We start from the raw sequence: 15,899 nt of genomic DNA on the forward strand, positions 1-15,899 counted from the left end.
TTAATGGAGTACCTACTATGTGCCAGGCACAGTACTGGGCACCACAGATATAGTAGTGGTCTGCAGACCAAGTCTTACCCTCATGGGGCTTACATTCTAGTCCAGGAGGGAGGTGACAGACAAAAGAAATCAGGAAGGGGTAAGGGTGCTGAAACACATTTCCAATGCCATGCAACTACCCCCTCGCTCTGGTTCTGAAACATCTTCATCACCCAAAAGGAGACTCTGTACCTGTAGAGCAGTTTGCTCCTCATGTCCCCCACCTCCCTCGGCCCCTGGTAACCACCAATCTGCTTTCTTTTCCACAGACTTATAGATTATAGATGTTTCGTATAAGAAAATTTCTTAAAATGACCTGTGCAAACCCTCTTTCTGTAAAACACAGAACAGGATTAGTGCCAGGGGAAAATGGGGTTAGGTCTAGCCTGTTCCCCCCTTCCCCATCAGCATCCCTCACTCTGTGACTTTTCAGGGAAGGCTCTCATCCTAGGCCCCTTCCTTTTGACAATTCTAGTCCTAAAGTTGGGTTTCTGAGGCAAATCACTCCCCAAACAGTGTCCAAGAATCAAGGGGTGAGCAAGAACCAACAGTGCCCAGCTAGAGGCCCTGCTGCTACCAGCCCATTTTCCAGGTGAGGAAGTAGAGGTGCTGGATTCAGTGTTACTACATACACCACAGCAGGGTCTCAGGTGTGAAGAGCTGACAAATGCCTACAGAAGCTGCCTCAGGAGGGGCAGCCACTTCCCTGGGACAAGGACCTCTCCCTCCCTCAGGGACAATAAGCCAGCCCCACTGGACCCCACGTGGCTCAGGACAGAGCGCCCAAAACACACGGACGCCTGCACAGACCCTCCAGGAGGACTCTGCTTGCTGGCTTCCTACTGAGAACTACCTGCCCCCAGGCCCAGGTCTGTGACAGCCGCTTCTGTCAGCACAGACCTCTGATGGCGCCCCGGCGCTGTGTAAATAATTAACAAAACATCTGCCTTGCTTAATAACATACTGTGGCTGACACAGCTCTGGGGCCTCCCGAGACCCTCCAACTCCAAGAGGATGCGTCAAAATCTTCTAAGGCTCCCTTGCCAAGCCTCATGGGGGGTGTGGGGAGGGTGCAAAATCTAGACTTATAAACATTTTCCTGAGCCGCCCTGAGCACCCTGACTTAAAGCCCGCCTCGATTTACCAAATTGCCCTGCCTCTTCCCAATCTGTTTTGAGGATCATGATCACTTTGGTGGCACCTGGGAGAGGCTTTCAGCCTGATTTCAGCCTCCACATGCAAGGGCACTAAAAATGCTCTTTTTTTTTTTTTTTTAATTTTTATTTATTTATGATAGTCACAGAGAGACAGAGAGAGAGGCAGAGACATAGGCAGAGGGAGAAACAGGCTCCATGCACCGGGAGCCTGATGTGGGATTCGATCCCGGGTCTCCAGGATCACGCCCTGGGCCAAAGGCAAGCGCCAAACCACAGCGCCACCCAGGGATCCCTAAAAATGCTCTTGACAGGAAACAACCTTCCCTGGGCCCCGGTGACCTTGGGCAGGTCCTTAATAATGACACAGTTTCTTGACCTCCCATAAAATCTCAGGCAGTGAACACCAAGCACTTCCCGGGCACTACCCATGTGCTGAGGGTTTTATATCCATTATTTCCTATAGTTCTCCCCTCAAACATTTGAGGTCATAATACTGTCTGTTTTCCAGTTGGGGAAACGGAGGCTCAGAGAGATTAATGACTCACTCTGGGACTTCCCACCTCACTCCATCTGGTGCCAAGGCTCAAGCTTTTAATGCGATTATAGCACCTTCCCCTCCTTGAGCCTGTTTCCATTCTGTAAAATGGGCACATGGCTCTTCTCGGGATGGTGAGACTCCTAGATTTCTCAGGGGCAGCATGGACTCATCAGAGCTGAATGCCATTTGCTGGTAACCGCTGCCCCTTTGCAGATCCCTTCCTGACAGCTCCCAGTTTCAATGACTTCATGAACAAAGGAACAAAAGAGGGCAGGCCTTGGGGAGAGGAATCATGGACAAATTCCAACTCTGCCACTCACTGGCAGTGAAGGACTCACCCCCTATCCTCAACTACAAATTGGGGACCTTGGGGAGTCCTCTAAGGAACCAAGCTCCCTTTCACCAAGGTCAAGTACTGCCCCTCCCCCAGCCTAATTTTGAAGTGCAAGGCTTAAACATGAGGAAATGCAGCAGGGCGGGCTCTCTTAATGGCAACTTCCCTCCCCCTTCCCTCACAGAAATTCCTTCACACTCTATGGAATTCCTACATAAAGCCTCTTTTTCTTCTCTATGAGGTCACCATCATGCAGATGTCGAAGAGAAAGAAAGAAAGCCTCCAAGTGGATCAAGGCCCTTGGAACTGAATGCATTTCAGATCCGGGCTAGGGGCGCCACCTTTCAATTCTGCAAGCTCGCTCTGTCCCAGAGTCCAGCCAAAGTGGCCCGTTGGGTTTGGGGTGCGGTGGTTGGGTTTGGGGTGTGGTGATCCTGCCTGTGGATGCCAAGGGGCCTGGCCAGAAGACCAGGCCTTTGCCACCAGACCACCAGAGCAGTCGTCTGTGGAAAATCCAGAATTAGAGACAACACAGCAGAGGCTTGTATGTGGGTCTGTTTCCACACAAGCAAGTCTGTTAGAGGGACAGATGTCAAAATGCTAGATCACACTCCACATTCAAGTTCCCAAATTGAACGTCACAGGAAATTACACCACCAACTGATTGGCCTCAATGTCCGCTCCTGTCTGGAAGCTGAATCTGAAAAGGCTGTTGCTTCAATTCAGCGTGGGTCAAAGGAAGGGGCTGTGAGTATATTATCCAGCTCAGACAGGAATGGGTGAAGCTGATTTTTTTGAGTGACCTGATTTTTTCTTTTTAAAATAAAATATTTTGGGGGCACTTGGCTGGCTCATTCAGTGGGGCATCTGACTCCTGATCTCAAGGTCACAAGTTCAAGCCCCACACTGGGCACTGAGCTTGCTTAAAAAAATAAATAAATAAACAAAAGGCTATAAATAAATAAATAAATAAATAAATAAATAAATAAAACATTTTCCCCAAAGGCCATCTTGTCTCTACCCAAGAGTCAGATATAAGCAGCTGGCCAAAGACCCAAAAGCCACTGAGGATCTTTGGACAATCCTGGTCATCTACCACCCACTCATTTCAAAGCAATTTCACAGACACCCAGAGGGAGATCACCCCGATGACTTCCACACAACTCCAGGAGCACCCTTGCTCCCCAAAGCTCCACGTTCTGGTCGCCAGCATTCTGGCAACCATCCAAAGTGATAGCCAAGGAAAGGACCACGGTTGTGTGCACACCACTTCCTAAGAATGACATCAGCAAAAATTAAATAAATAAATAAATAAATAAATAAATAAACAAACAAACAAGGACTATTTTTACCTCCCCAAGTCACAGGCCAGACGGGAGAGAAATCCATCAATGCCAGAGATATGTGGCTGAGCCTTCGCACAAGATCTATTATTTCACACCTTAAATTAACGCATCTCAAAGCAATTTGCGAATGTTCATCAATTTGCAGAACAGAATCAGAAGGGAGAGAAATACCTTTTCCTTCCAACATCAAAGGACACTTGCAGGGGTGCCACACACCCCCAAACCGCACAGGGTCTCACACACAACATTCTTTTCAAGAACAGCTTAGCATAAACCGTGATAAGAATGGAAATGAACGAGTTAGAGAGAGAGGCACGGGGCTAAAGTGGCATGTGACAATATGTAGAAACAATCCTGTTGTCAGATATTCAGATGGAGAGTCAGGGCCCTGGATGTAACGCACCCTCACCTGGGGTCAGAACCCTGGGGCTCTTCCCGAGGGCAGCACCCCAGCCTGTTTGCTCCCCACAGAAGCCTGGAGATGCCAACCCGCATTTAATCTTGGATGACTCACCAGGGTCTTCCACTCTTCACCCTCTAACTCCCTTGCTTGGTCTGACCCGAGAAGAGGAAGGGAATACTCTTCTCTTTTTGACAATTGTTTTGACACTTCCCTTCTGAAACCAATCTTTGGCACTTCATGAGGACAGAAAAAAATGTGAACTGTAGCCCTTTCTATCTGACAGTCCTGGCCCTCCCTAGGCATGGGTCATCCACCGCCGAGGGGCAAGAGTAGACAAGGAAGGAGGGCAGCACTTCTGGGAAGACGTCTCCCAGAAGCCCAGAGCCTGGTGAGGAACCTGGCCCCGCAAGAATCTGGAACACAGTGACCTTTACTTTCCACGTCCAATGGAAAGATGGAGGGCTCTGCTCAGACAAGCCTGACTTCAACCGCACAGCATCCTGTGATCTTTGGCACATGATTTCATCTGTGTCCCCAGTTTTCTCATCTATAAAATGGGCATCATGATAGTTCTGTCTCTGTGCTGCCGGGTGGACTGGGTGAATTTAGGTACTTACAGCTTTCGTGCCTGACATATGGGATGCCCTCAACAAAGGGTGGCCATTAGTTGTGATGCTACTTTCATAAAATTATGCCTCGTATTCCATCTCGCTGAGCCTCAGTTAGGTCATCTGTAAAATGGAGATGACAACCCCCAACCTCATGGGGAAGATGAAATGAGTAGATGTGTGTGAAAGCACTGAGCACCCAGCCTGTGCACCTTCAGAAGACAAGTTATCAGGCCCCTGGTGTAGAGGACAGACTGGAAGACAGGCAGGTGACAGGATTCTGCCTCTACCTCCTCTCAGCAGTCCCAAGACTCAGGGTTGACAGAGACACAGGTCTCTGTGTCTCTGTGCCCACAACTATTAGGAGGATTGAAAGTGCACACAGTAGGTGCTCCCAGTAAGCATGACTTCCCCTGCCCTTCCCCGGCCCCCTCCTCGCTCAAAGCCACTGGAAATGTCACCTGGCAAAGCCAGGAGCTTCGATTCTTGAAACCTGAATGATCTGAAAATGGCTCAAAGCCCAGACCAACCTGGGCCACTGCTTCAGTCTGAGACTTTATTTTCTGAAGACAGAAACTACTTTTAGTCATTTCCGAAGCAGACAGGACGGCAGAGGCTGACAAACCACAGGGACCATTTTAAATCCTGGGCCTTTTCTTCTGGGAAGTTAGGCAAGAACCTTCCCAAATGTTTGCCCGTGGGGCTCTCTGCCAGGGAGTGACTCATCCACAGCTCCCCACAGGCATATTTTATTTGGGGAGTAGGGGATGGAGGGAGGGCCTGGCCTTGAGGGGAGAAGAAGAGGCAGCCTTTCCAGCAAACCCAGAAGGTGGGTTGGGTTTTGTTTTGTTTTTTCATTTTTTTTTTAGGACAAAAAAGAAAAAGAATGTGGATCTTTTTTGTTTCCTTCCAGGTTTTGTTTGCTAAAAGAAGACGTCCAAAGTTCACTCAGTAAGCTGCTGCACTGGGAACAGGCGCCTCCAGCCGCTCTGCATCCCTTTCAATGAAATTCTTCTTCCATTAACACCACGATTTTTAAATGTGCCTCCAAGATTTGCCTGCGCACGACATTTTCTCCTCAGAAAGTCTAGCTGAGTTTTGAAAATTCAGGGGGACGAGGGAGTTCAGTGTTTCTAAAGTTGCCCTTAAAGCAATGAAGACTTTTTTTAAAGATTTATTTATTTATTTATTTATTCATGAGAAGCACACACAGAGAGAGAGAGAGGCAGAGACACAAGCAGAGGGAGAAGCAGGCTCCATGCTCGGAGCCTGACGCAGGACTCGATCCCCGGGTCTCCAGGATCATGCCCTGGGCCAAAGGCAGGCGCGAAACTGCTGAGCCATCCCCTTAATTGGGGATCCCCAATTAAGACTTTTGACTGCAGAGATTTTCAACATTTCTAAAGCTCCCCCCAAAACTGTGTCAAAGCTGCGCAGACAGACCTTGGAAATCAGTGTCCCAAGCCTGCTGTGATCAATTTGTTACTGTCTTGGGGGCTCGTGCTTGGAGTCCAGGCTCAACAAATAAATAAATCAGATGAATATCCATCTAGTTAGCAGAGCAGGCAGAGAGAGCGAGAGAGACCCTCAGACACACAGACAAGTGTCCTGGCACCCCTGGCCTTCCCAGGGTCACCGTCCCCCATCCCCACCCCCCAAGGCCTGGGGGAAAGATTAAAATCTGCCTGGGCCAGAGACCGGAAGAAGAAAAGCCAAGAGACCCAGAGGAGGTATTTAGGAAGAACTGAAGCCGAGTCCTCTAGTACCAGGCCAGGGAGCCCTGCCCACCCCAGCAGAGCCCCAGCCCAGCCTGAGCATCCTGGGGCCCCATGCAGGGTCCCGCCGTGGGCCCCACCGAGGCCCCGCAATGAGGCCTCCCCCTCTGCCGGGCCCAGCCTGGCTCTGCGGGTCTGACCTCCGCCCTCATTCACCGCGGAGGCCCCGCGCCCACCGGGGGCCCACCTGGGCCGACTTCTCTCCGCGGGCTCCCTGGCACCCGGGCCAGGGGCGGACGCATCATACGAGACGCCCGGTGGGTGCAAGGAGGTGCCCGTCCGCCTCCGTAAGAAACACAGTCACACCCTCGCGGACACAGAAAGCATGTTCGCGTGCACATCCACGTACACTTTCGTCCTCAGAGGCTCCCAAACGCACCCAGAAGTCACTTGTGGGCGCTCACGCACGTGCACACACACACTCCCTGGGCCCCCACGTGACGCGCTCGGCACGCTCCGCGCAGGCGGTACACAATACACGGCCACGCGGGAGCCCGCCGCGGCCCCCACCCCGCACGCGGCCCCGCAGACCGCGCGCCAGACCCTCACGACGTGCGCGCGCACACGCGAGGGACACGGACGCGCGCCGCCCACGCACCGAGGCTCCCGAGGCTCCCGCGGCCCTCGAGCCCCGGCCCCCGCCCCCGCCCCCGCCGAGGCGCGGCCGCGCACGCGGGCACGCGCGCCCCCTCGGCCCGGCTGCGGGGCACTGCCCCGCCGCCCGCCCCCGCCCCGGCCCGGCCCGGCCCGGCCCGGCCCGGTTCCGCCGCGCCCGGCCCAGGCCACTCACCGGCGCGCGGGCGGCTCGGCTGCCTCGGGAGGAGCGGCGCGCGGCCCGGCGGGCGGGCGGGCGGGCGGCCGGAGCGGAGGGTCCCACACACGTCGGCGGCGCCGCGGCCGCACGCCCGTCGCTCGGTTCCGCCGCCGCCTGCGCGGGCCCGCGCGCGCTCCCGCCCCTCCCCACCGCGGGCCCGCGCCGCCCCCTGCGCTCGCGCGCGCCGCCGCCACGCTGGCCCGGGGGCGCCCCGAGGCTACCGCCGGCGCCCGGAGCCCCCAGGGCCGCGAGACACCCGCCCAGCCGAGGCGCCCCTCCCCATTTCAAAGATGGGGAAACTGAGGCCCAAACTCTGCCGGCGAGTCGGGGCCAGCAGACTCCCCTTCACCCCTTCCCGGGTTCTAGACGCTAGGGCTAGGGTCCGCGGTCAGCGAACTCGTGGACCCCTCCCACGCATCCTGGGGCACCCCCGAATGACCCTGCACCCTTCACGGCCCTGCGCATCCTGGGTCGTCAATGAGCCCTTATTGCGCGCCTACTGAACGCGGCACACGCGTAGAAGGAAGCTCCAAGGGCATCCACCTGCTGAAGGTGCTGCCCCCTGCCCTCAAAGCGCCAGCGTCTCCTTATATGGAGCTCCCCAATTCCTGTGAACCCCAAGATAGTAAGAGTCAAGGTGCAAAGGTTTCTGGGAGAAGGCTCCACTAAGTGGGTAACACCCTCTCTAAGGACACAGTCTCCATGGGGCCCCAAAGCCTGCAGCTGGCTTCCTAAGGGAACCTGCACGCCCCCTTCCCCCAAGAAGGGCTCCTGGCTGGCTCACTCAGTTCCCGTTTCCTGCATTGGCCGCTTCTCCTCCACAGGCCGAACGGTGCTGTGTTCCCCCAGGAAGACTGGAACCAGGAACTGACGCTGACCACCTGCCGGCTGTCCAGCTTAGTGACAGCACTGTGCTGAGCCCGGAGAGGATACCCCAGCGCTCCACCTGGCTGTAACCTGTAACAGTAATGACACCAATAGAACACCCGCCATGTGCCATACTCACAACTGCACAGCCATTCTGCGAAGGAGGCATTATGCCCCTTTCATGCCCGTTTTACAGATAAGATAAAAGAGGTTTAGAACAGAAGCCGAGAGAAACCGATTCTCTTGCTCAAAGTCACCCAGTTGGTAAGGGTTGAGCAGGGAGCTACACCACAGACTAACTCCAGTGCCCAATCTAGGCAGTCCCACCTCATAAACAGCATAGCTCTGGACTGCTGGTATAAGAGGGGACGGGTGGGGAGACAGCTGGCACAGACGACCCAGCCCAGTCCCAGCCTTTCCATGAACCAACAGGGACAGAATAGGTCATCCTACACATTGGTTAGCGGTTTAGTTGGGGACCTGCTTACAGTCTCACTTCACATGATATGCATCACGATAGATATCAGATAGATTGAAGAGGCAACTCTAAGAAACAAGCGTTTCAGAAAGTGATAGAAATAAATAGAAGTTCTGAGACAGTGTGTTGCAGTGTTGCTGGCAGGTCAATGATATGGACCATATCAATGCAGTAAACATTAATTTCCTCATTCAATTACCTGACACTTATCTATGAGCACCGGATATGGGTCAGGTCCTATTCTAGGCACTGGGATACAGTTGTGAACAAAATATAGCCCTGACTCTCCTGGTGCTTCATTCTGGGGGTGGGGTGTGTGGGGAAGCAATTGCAAATATCCGGCATGGCTGAAATTAATAAGCTTGGTGGAGAAAATAAAACAGGGAGGGGATAGGAGAGCCCAGGGGTGCTTTTTCATACAGGGTGCTGGAAGAAGGCCTCTCTGATGAGGTGATGTTTGAGCAGAGGGGAAGTGATGAGAGGTCTTCTGTATGTAGGACAGGCCCCAGGTTCCAAGAACAGTCCTGGTAAGCTCCAGAGCAAGAACCTGAAATTCCCCTTTGAAGGAAACTTTGAGATCAGTGCCAGACCACCGGGAAGAGAAGCGCTGGGACCTCTGCGTATTAGTATAGGACTCTGCAGTTTGCGAAGTTGTATCCCAGCCTCATGGAGCCCCTTTAACAGGTACTCCTAATATCCTCATTTTCCAATTAGGAGACTGAAGCTCAGAGAGGTCAAGCAACCTGCCCCAGGTCACACAGTACACATCTCTGTGGCCGGCAAAGATGGGTCTGACTACAGGCAAGCTGACACTAAATGCTGAGTGTTTTAATGGGAAAGAGAAGGCTCGTGCGTGCCCCCAACCCCCGCCTTCCTGCCCTCTTGGACTATAATTCAGGAGCTGGCAGGGTGGAGCACTCACTGTTTTCCTGGCCTTTCTCCTTCTCACCCACTTCCTTCCCTCTGGCCTGGTCCCAGCCCCAGGTGATATGCTGGGGGAATAAATCAGGTCAAATTCAACCCAGAGATTCTCCAAATTCTCTGCACTACCCCCACTACCCTGGCCAGGGTAGGAAGTAGAGGGAAAAGGGTGCAACCTAAACCCCATTCAACTTTTGTTTTTAACTCAAAGGATTTTTCACCGAGTCCCTAAATGAGTCACCGTGAAGAGGTGCTTCGCAAAATGACTCCCAGAATTAGAATCAACATCTCCCTACACATGCTGCCTGACACTTCCTCCTACAGTGGCATTTATGAATCTAGTCTGGGAGAAAGTCTCTCTCTGTCTACCCCCAAGAGTTTCAGGATTAAGCCTGTGTCATTTCATTATTTCTCTGCATTAGGAGAAGAGAAGCTACTATTGCTGGTACCTTCTCTGCACCCAGCTCTGCATGAGGCATTTCATTCTCCCAGTATCCCTCGAGATGGGGGTCATGCTTTCTGTTTTACAGATGAATAGGGTGAGGCTCAGAGTCCTAAAGTAGTTTGAACATAGCTAGGATTTGAACCCGGGTTTGCAGTTTGTTGTCAGTATTTGGGGAGGGAACAGAAGGGGACAAGAGGAGGCATGAGAAACTAGAAATCAGACCAGACCCTTTGGACAAAAGTTCTCCTTGCCAGCTTCCTGATGATGGGGAATTTTGCAGGGGGCCAATCTCAGTTTTCCCAAGAAGTCTCATTTCTGCTTATTGTCTGGGCAACATTATAATATTAACAGCATCCCCAAAGTGTTGTGGTTCTGGTGATCAACTTTAGGGTCATCCTGGTTGTGTGCAAAGGCAGCTGCATTGAAGCTTTCAATTTTTACATTATATTCGATACAAAATAGGGGCCTCTTGTCTGAGGGGCCTTCTCCACATCCAGATGGCTGTGTGTCCAAACAAGAGTTTATGGAGCTTTCCAAGAGCAGCCAGCCCAGCTGGCTGGGGAAGGAGTCAGGGCTGTGTGTCAGGCAGGACTCTCTCCCTCCCACCCCAACTCTGCCATTTACTCCCTATGTAACTCTGGGCCAGTTTCCCAGCTGGCAAAGTGAGGGATGGATCTCCAAAAGCTCTGTCAACTTTGACCTTCTAGGGTTTCCCATTGCCCAGTGAATGCTGGGAAATCAGCTAACCATTTCAGTGAAGACCAGGAATGTAGGGAGCCCTCCTCCCCTCCACACCATCACGTGGTCCGTTTTTCAAAACAGCATACCTCAATTTTTAGCTATTTTAAGTTTTAAAACATGTATTTCATTTATTATTTGAATAGCTGATACCCACAGCTCAAAATTCAAAAGGTGCCAGAAAGATAACATGGAGAAAAGTTTCCTTTCCTTTCCCTCCAGCTACCTCCTTCTTTTCCCTGGAGGAAACCAGCGTTGCCAAACACACTCTGTTCCCAGACAGTGTGTTTTGCGTGGGTGTGTATATGTGTGTGTGTGTGTATGTGTGTGTGTGTGTGTGTAGTTTCTCATTTTTTTTGTACAAATGATGGTATCTGGTCACACTGCTCTATATCTTGTGCTTTCTTCACTTCTTGGAGACTGCTTCCTATCGCTTCTTAAAGAGCTACTTTCTTTTTTATGACTGCATAGTATTCTAAAATATTTGCGTTTAATTCCCATTAAGTTGGCACTTGCTCTGTGTACCGGTCTAAGCACTGTGGGAGATAATAGAAGTCTCAGCCATGCCTCTGGCTCTCAGGGATTTACAGTCTGGTTGAGAGATGAGCAAAACAGTAATTCCTAGAGTTACAAGAAGAGCAATTTCTCTAATGGACCCCAAGTTCATTTGTGAGGTGTGGCTTTGGGGCTCATTTTTTTTCGTCTCCAGGTATCTATAGGGTCTATTGAAGGAACCTAGGCATGGGTTCTTTTGAGACTTGAAAACTCAGCAGTGCAGACTCAGGCAATCCACTTCTTCCTTCTGGGCCTCAGTTTGCTCATCTATAAAAAGGGGGCAGTCAGCCTCTCTGCAGGATTGTGCTAGTCACATGAGATCCTGTTCCTGAAATGGCTTGGTAAAGAGTGAAATGCCATGCTCCCAGGCAGGAAGGTCTAGGGAAGCTAAGATGCAGCTCTAAGGAGCTATATACTAAGTGCAGGGTATCATGGCTCTTGGCCAGAGAGAAGCATCTTGTAAGCTTTTTGTGCTTTGCTGTGATAGGACCTGTTGAACAGTCATCTCCTTCCATCTTTGGCAGCGACGGTTGCTAACTCTGGGTGTGCCGCAGGTTTGTCATTGGTAGACCCCTCACCTAGAGGAGGCCCCGGAATGAGGAAACAGCATAAACTAACCATCTTAAATTAAGGCATGGAGGGCCATTGGAGATTTTCATTCCTACTCTCAATTATGGATGGAACTAGTTCAAAACCACCCCAGTAAGAGGCAGAGATGCACCCAGTGATGTTGCCACAGCCCTGCACCTCCCTGCAGTTCTCTCCACCCTCCCGGTGCCTACCATTTCAAAGAAAAGATCCAAATGACACTGATCTGTGATGAGCTCCAAGCACCCTGACATCATTAATAATAGTGTCCCCTTTGGTTCTCCAAAGTGACTTAGATCAGACAATCAATTATAAGACCACCCAGTTATTCACGTCAAATGGGACACTCACTGCCCAGGTGAATAAGTCAATCATCACCTCTGCCATCACAAGTCAGGCACTTGTGTTGTCCATGCATCTACCCGGTGATGTAGATATCAACGTCCCTGATGAGCAGGTTTGCAGATGAGAAAACTAATGCAGGCAGGGGTTAACCAGTTTGTCTAAAACAAAATTTAAGGAAGCATCTGATGGCTGCACAGTCTCTGTTCCAGCTCACTCTGCTTGGAATTCAGTGAGCAGAGTCCCAGGCTGGCCATATTTCTCCCCCAGGCACCCAGACATCCACTTGGCCTTGGGTGCCAAATGTAGGGCCCTGATTGCCCGTCTGAAACTCCTCGAGCATGTGGCTAAGGTGACACCCTCTGGGCCTGAGACCCCTGCATGTCTAGTTGTGCTGGCTGCTCTCAGGGCAGATGGAGGCAAGGGGCCTGCTGGATTTAGGGCCAAAGACAACCATCCAGCCAGCCAGCCAGCCCAGACCCCAGATGTGAGAGGAGTGCTCCCAAGGAGGAGATGGGTTTTTCGGCCCTGCCCCTGCCTTTCTGGGAACAGGTGTAATTTTTTCCAGGGATCAGGGCATGGCAGGCTTGTCATGGGGACAAGGAGAGGAAGAAGGAGGAAGAAGATGGAGATTGGAGCCTGGCAAACGAGAATGGGAGAGAGGGGGAAGAGGGCAGGGGCAGGGAAGCAGGAAAGGGCTGATCATGTTTACTTGAGAAGACACTTGCCAGAGTCTGGGCATTGCTCCTCCCTACCCACGTCTTCAAATCTTCAAACCTGCCCTCTGTACCAGGAATAGAAGCAGCAAGGGCCAGCCCATCACTGGGAAAGAAAATTCATTTTCTTCATTCGATTATATTCTGAGGGACTTCGTTCTGGAGCAACCATTGTTGCTTTGCGATGATTCCCCCGAGGCAGGGTGCACAGGCAGAGGAGCACACCAGAGGAGAGGCAGTGGGTCTGGGGATTCTGAAACCCCTCAAGAAAGAGGCATGTGTGAGGACAGCTTGGCTCAAAACCACAGCTTTGGGCTCTGAGTAGAGCTGCCCTGGCAGACCCCTAGGAGAGGCAATCATGTTGACCCCATGCCTTCTACCTGAAGCCATTTGCCAAATAGCACAACCTGGTCTCTGCTCTCAGCTCCCCAGAACTGGGCTGGGGCCAAGGGACTTGGCAGAAACCCAGCCTTGGAGCCAATCAGACCAGGGTTCAAAGCCTGGTGTGCCACCTACTAGCCATATGGCCATGAATCAGGGTCTCAGTTTCCTCATTGGAGGTGATGACATCTTTCTCACCAGCTCGTAATTAGGTGAGGATATAAAGTCATCACCTGGCTGAAAATAATGTTAACATCAATTGTTTATCAGACTCAAAACCTAGTGCTTTACATTTTACCTGTGTTGTTTCATTTCGTGATCCTAGCAAACCCATGAAGTGGGCGCCGGTGTCATCTCCTTTTACAGATAACCATCCAGCTGGCTTTTTACCTCAGTTTCTATGCCTGATCAAAAAAAAGGCTCAGAGAGGTGAAGTGACTTGCTCAAGGTTACACAGCCAGGGGAAAAACAGTGAAGCTGCAATTTATAATAGGTATGCAGATATTTTGAGCTGGTATAGCTAGCTCCAGACTCTCATCTATAAAATAAGCAAAATGATACCATGAATCACTTCACACTTCTGGCAAATCCCATACAAAAAAAAATATTTTTTTAGGGAAAAAAAAATTCCCTGATTTGTACTGTTTGCCAATTTCCATGGTGTAAAGTACTTCCACTATGGCTGATTTAAAGCTACCGACAACAGCCTTCACAATTCCCAAATACGTAACAATCAGCTCTTAAGAATCTCTCTCAAAAAAAAAAAAAAAAAAAAAAAAAAGAATCTCTCTCACCAGAACATGAGAGACTCCTAACTCTGGGAAACGAACCAGGGGTGGTGGAAGGGGAGGTGGGCGGGGGGTGGGGGGTGACTGGGTGACGGGCACTGAGGGGGACACTTGATGGGATGAGCACTGGGTGTTATTCTGTATGGTGGCAAATTGAACACCAATAAAAAACAAATTTATAGGGATCCCTGGGTGGCGCAGCGGTTTGGCGCCTGCCTTTGGCCCAGGGCGCAATCCTGGAGACCCGGGATCGAATCCCACGTCGGGCTCCTGGTGCATGGAGCCTGCTTCTCCCTCTGCCTGTGTCTCTGCCTCTCTCTCTCTCTCTGTGACTATCATAAATAAATAAAAATTAAAAAAAAATCTTTAAAAAAAACAAATTTATAAAAAATAATAATAATAAAATAAAATAATGATTTAAAAAAAAAAAAAGAATCTGCTCTCACCAGTCAGTGCGAACGTGGCTAGCACATCACTGGCCCAATCAATCCCTCTCTTCAGGTTCTATAAAGAGGGGTCCCTGGTCTCAGTGCCTTAAGATTCAATTTTTCTTTGCTAGGGAAGAAGGAAGGCAGCCAATCTGTACCATGTGCTTCTATGTGCTACTGCACCCAAACCCTTTCGTCTTTCCCACAACCCCTCAATGCAGGTATCAGGATCCCTGTTTAATAGGCGAGAAGAGTGAGGCCCCAAAACAGTAACATCCACTGGCCAAGATCACCCAGAAAGTAGATGACAGAGTCAGGATTCAAGGTCTGCCTGCCTGACTAGACTCTCTCTTTCCTTCCTTCCTTCCTTCCTTCCTTCCTTCCTTCCTTCCTTCCTTCCTTCCTCCCTCCCTCCCTCCCTCCCTTCTTTCCTTCCTCCCTCACTCCCTCCTTCCCTCCCTTCCTCCTTCCCTCCCTCCCTCTCTCCTTTTCTTTCTCCCTTTTTACAGACTTTCCACTGAAGCAGGCTGTGTCCAAGGAAAGTCTGGGGCCCGTTTCTGACTCTCAGTTATCCCATCCATGAGAAGGAATTGGACAAATCAATATCTAATGATCTTTTCAGGCCTAAATGAGTCACAGTTTTAAGATTCCAAGTGGGATTTTAGTGGGGTGGGGGTGGGAGCTCACTTCGATGGAATGAATGCATCCCTGAAGGAAAGAATTGCTCATGTTAACCAGCGACAGAGGTGGACAGGAAGGCCATACTTCCAAATATACCCAGAACACGTGTACTTGGAGTCGGTGTGGTGGTGTGGAACCAACTAGGATTTAAGCCTTCAATCCCTCCACTTCCTGGCTGTGTGATCCTGGGCAAATAGCTTCACCTCTCTGGTTGTTTTTGGTCCTGCTAGTAGTTTGCCCTGCTGTTATGGAAGCCTAAAGGGGCAACAAAGGCTCCCCAGTGTGGAAACCTTTGCAGCAGGTAGAAGTGGCAAAAGTCCTCTGTCTTTACAGACTACCAGGACTCCTTTTCACCGGCGCCCATCTTCCCAGATGGATTTTTGTAAAAGCCAGTGCTCTTTGCAACCTGGCCTGGAAACCCAGAGCAGCTGAGAGTGGAGGGGAAGGCCTGAGGTTTCTGTTTCCAGCGAAAGCAGAGCCAAGTCCCTCCCCCGCCCCTCTCCCCGCCAGTCTGGGCCCACCTCCTTCGGGCCTGCACCGGCTGGCTGGCCTTCTCAGGTTTCTGAAAGCCTGTGTTCCCAGAGGAGGCATTAAGGATGGAGGAATGCAGACCTGGGTGTGACGGTTGAGGGGCTGTGCTGAGAAGCAGTCTGGGGAGAGCCCCCCATCTGGCCAGCTGCACCCCAGCTCAGCCCCCACTGGGGAGGAGGAGAAAGGAAGCGGGCAGGAAGCCGATCCAGCAGTCTCTCCGAGGAGTTCCTGTGCTCTGGGTTAAGAATTCTGGTGTGGGGAGGAGGGGGGTGTTGGAGGGCTCAGACCACTCGGAGGGAGTGAAGGAACCAGTTAGTCTGAGGGCTCTAGGCAACCTTGATTAGGTCCCAGTCAAAGGTGCTTGTTGGTGACAATGAGAGGGGATGAATATTTACTGAACAACTATTGCTTTCCAGGCATGGGAAA

General features: G+C 51.3%; 1 protein-coding gene across 5 annotated transcripts in view; it reads right to left on the reverse strand.

The window, feature by feature from the left end:
- NEK6 (NIMA related kinase 6) overlaps positions 1-8,020 on the reverse strand; it is an 84,040-nt gene extending 76,020 nt beyond the window's left edge. The window contains exon 1 of one of the 5 annotated variants that reach the window (XM_072748641.1): positions 7,799-8,020. The gene's annotated coding sequence lies outside the window, so the exon portion shown is untranslated. Of the gene's footprint in view, positions 1-3,928; positions 3,977-6,990; positions 7,147-7,798 lie in introns of those variants that run through there. The other 4 variants (XM_072748640.1, XM_072748642.1, XM_072748643.1 and 1 more) reach the window with 4 other exon arrangements.
- Between the last annotated feature and the right edge of the window lie 7,879 nt (positions 8,021-15,899).

This window comes from Vulpes vulpes, chromosome 2 (genome assembly GCF_048418805.1).
Source record: "Vulpes vulpes isolate BD-2025 chromosome 2, VulVul3, whole genome shotgun sequence".
NCBI lineage: Eukaryota > Metazoa > Chordata > Mammalia > Carnivora > Canidae > Vulpes > Vulpes vulpes.